Source organism: Austrofundulus limnaeus, unplaced genomic scaffold (assembly GCF_001266775.1).
Source record: "Austrofundulus limnaeus strain Quisiro unplaced genomic scaffold, Austrofundulus_limnaeus-1.0 Scaffold9, whole genome shotgun sequence".
Lineage (NCBI taxonomy): Eukaryota > Metazoa > Chordata > Actinopteri > Cyprinodontiformes > Rivulidae > Austrofundulus > Austrofundulus limnaeus.
In genome coordinates this window covers 2629327-2633039 of record NW_013952411.1, presented here as the reverse complement: position 1 = coordinate 2633039, position 3713 = coordinate 2629327, and the positions used below count along the sequence as shown (strand labels likewise).

The 3713-nt window shown below is 37.4% G+C and overlaps 1 protein-coding gene across 1 annotated transcript in view; it reads left to right on the top strand.

Annotated features, from left to right (window-relative positions):
* Positions 1-3600, top strand: part of dok4 (docking protein 4) — a gene marked incomplete at its 5' end in the record, with an annotated part of 15884 nt that extends 12284 nt beyond the window's left edge. Inside the window, 1 exon segment of the mRNA XM_014001518.1 lies at positions 42-3600.
* Between the last annotated feature and the right edge of the window lie 113 nt (positions 3601-3713).

Genomic DNA, 3713 nt, shown 5'->3' with positions numbered 1-3713 from the left:
CCCACTTATCCTGGACAGTGACACACACACACACACAGTGACACACACACACACACACACACACACACACACACACACACACACACACACAAGAAGACGTGAACACTGGGAAAGAGGCACAAACACACACTCAAGACTAAAGACACTTTCTTCTCTTTAGCTGACAGTCCAGCGTTAGACTTTATGAGACCTCATTGTTGCAGGACCACACAGAGACTGGGCTTCCTTCCATGACTGCAGATCCAGGTTGTGAGTTCTTCTACACTCGAGCTTTGTGGTGTAAAAAAAAGACCTGAAAGCTCTGTGTGCTTTTAACTACCCAGTTCATCTCAAAGATGCAGYGAGGAGCCTTAAAGATTGTAGGGACATTTTTTTTTGCACTGGATTTGTACTCCATATTTCTTTAGTAATTTAATATCAAACAAGTAGCTTTATAACTCAGCTGATGTGCATGTTCGAGTAATCTGAGGTGAAACTAGGGAGGGTTTACTTTGGTCAGCTGCTGGCTGTCACTCAGTTATCTGCTCCCTCGGTTATTACCCCCACATCACTTTTTTATCTCATGTGTTTCATTAATTTAGCTGAACCTCACGCTTAAAAGCTAACACTGGAATTTATTTTTAAATTTGGCTTGCTAGCTTTAGAAAAACAAAGCTTTTATCATGTACACTGTATTTAAATGTTCATAATGAATATTTTGTTCATTTGTTTTAATGATGATGCTGCTTTATGTTATTTATTTCTAGTTCTATTTATGTTATGACAAATATGCCACTTTTATCTTATTTATTTTGAGTACTGATTTCTGATTTCCTAGTAATTAAACTAGTAAAGATCTTAGTAATATTAGGGATAAAAGGCCAAGAATGTCTTCACAAACAGATTTTTTTTTCTAAACATATGCATATGTCTAACCCTTCAGTATGGATGTTTGACAGACTTTAACATTTTTACAGTGTTTGATGACAAACAGGGCTGTTCACAGCAAATTTATGGCCTAAACTAAAGTCCTATGTAGCTACATGCCAAGACCAGGCAGCTTTAGAAGTGCGTTGTTCTCTATTTATTTTATTCATTAATTGTAGAACCAGCGAGGTACAGCTTCAGCTTCTCGCCTCGAGAGCATCGGGTTTCAGGTGACGTTCGTTGGAATTACGAGGCCAGTTTTGCCTGATGGAACAGTGTGTGGACCGAGGCTGCAAGGTGCCTTAATTAGCACTTCATGGACCGTGCTACCATTGGAGACATACACCCGGGTTTCTAATGTGGGAGATTCCCAGTGAGCCAGAGAGGCAGTCCCTTTGCATCTGGCATTGAATGCCTTCAGTTTTGCTCATAATTAAAGTGACGTTCTCCGTTTTTACCGAGGTTCTGAAAGGAGGAACGATGGCATCACTGGATCCATCTGTATGAAGCTGCTCTTCTTGTAAACTGGATAGAGACACCACTAGAGCTTCAGACATTTTTTCTGTGTTGGAGATTGATCCACCTCCATGTATCAACATGCTTGTATTGAGTTTTTTTTTTTAAATGTAAACCCATTTCTTCAGGGTCTAAAGATGAAGGGAGGGCCTACAAGGTCAAGATTAAGAAAATAAGATTTTGGAGATATTTGAAATGTTGAAGGATAAAAAAAGTAATGTTTTTAAATTTTCATGTTTGTCAAAAATATTACAGGATATTCTACATAAACACAATAGAAAATTAAATTAAAACTGGTGGACATGTTTAAGGTCTGATGTGGGAATAAAACACATGTTTAGGTTATCTTTCTGCCTGAAATCCAGATCAGAGGTCCACATGAGCTGTTCTGGTTGATGAACATCAGTTCAAAAGAACATTTCATTCTGCTGGTTAGGTCCCAATTTACTACCAGTGTTAATTATACTCAAAACCAGATATTATGGATTTAATTAAAAAATTATATCAACTGGTCCCACTCAACTGAATGGAAGGGAACACATTTACTTTACGTTAACTTTACATTTACGTAAAGTAAACATGTTACCTTTACTCCATTCAGTTGTGTGGAACCAGTTGACATGATTTTTTTTTTTCAATTAAATCCATTATATCTGTTTTTGAGTAAACAAGCCATGGTTTGTAGCTGGTCTGATGCATCTCAATAATCCAGGTAGAAAAATCTAGAAAAAAAGTTGGCATTTCTAACATAGAGGTTCCCTAAATTACAATGTCTGGCAAAAAATCATGAATCACCACTCTTGAAGAAATTTCAGCCTCCTTTTTTATTTTGTAGAAAAGAAGAGACAAACATGATTTCTTTTCCACCCCTTTTTTTTCTTTGGTCATAAAAAATCAGTACATGAAAAAAAAAACGTTTGAACGTTTCAGGATCCAGCTGTTAGATGAAAGAGCTCGATGAATATTCTCAAACAGGGAGGATCAAAAATATGAATAATCCTTTAGTTTAAAAACAAAAAMACTGTGAACTTTAAATAATACGTCTGTTCACAAGGTTGTGGTCATATCAGCATGAATAAAAATCAAGCTCTTCAGTGTATAATCATTTAATGTAGCGACTGATCCAAGCTTTATGTCTGAGCCCMACTGGTAAAACTTTACAACACAGTGACCTAAATTTTCTTATTTACTGTAACAGAAAGCAGTCTGAAACTTTAAGTACATCCACTATTTTTGCCTCAGAATTGTTTGTCAAACATAGAAACTGTAAGAGAAAAGCTGGGTAAGTGGGTCATGCTGCATCATCCAGGTGTGTACAGAACTACTTTTGTCTTCTGTTGTATGAAACAAACTTGATGCGACACAAAGAGTGCCAACATGTTTGGATGTGTTTCTTCCCTGTGGGCTCATGCAGGATATAAATGTCTGATTGCTGCCTTTAATTCTGTATGGAAGAGGTTTAGAATAGTTGGATTAGAGTTTTTGGGAATGCACGGATCACTTCGACACTGTTTAAAAATGCAGACATATTAGACTGATTAATGCTGGAATTGCCCGAYATCTTCCACTCAGTGGCTTGTAGGAGTTTGTTTTCAATAATTTAAACATTACAGGGCTAAACATTTTCTGTCACATACTGTAACTCGTGTATTGACTGTCATGGTGTTTTCTTTCTTCTGTGATTACATTTTGTATCTATTGAGGGGATATTGTACATATTGTTATTTATTTCATGTGAAGGGTGTGTGGGTGTGCGCAAGAGTTCTGCAAGAGTGGGTCCACCCAACACATGGGATTATTTGAACATGTGTTCATTTAAAATGCAAACGGAACACAATTTTGCACCTTGCCCGAGCAGGTGGCACTTCGTCAGCACAGATCTGCACCTGAGTGGACTGCAAGGAGACCTCTACCGTCGGGCTTTGAGTCTGCACTTCTCAAGGTGCTAATGTGTTTGTTCATAAATTAATCCCAGTTGCATCCCCTCAGCCCCGTATCCTGTTTTATGCTGCTGTTTTGTTTGTTTTTTTCTTKCTATGTTAAAATACTGTAGCAGGCAGGGGTGGAGGGTGTCATTCAGTAAAAAAGGCTGGTAAAAATGGATCTTGTGAAATCTTTTTGTTCAGTTGAGCTCCTTGGACTCAGTMACAGAGTCATAAATCATTTAGACTCTTTTAACTCTTGCGTTCAGCTGCTTTTATTGTTTAACTTTGATTAATTTTACAATTCATGAGAAATCAAAGTTAAATCATCTGTCATTTGCAATCGCTGAAGTTTCCTAACACTTCTAA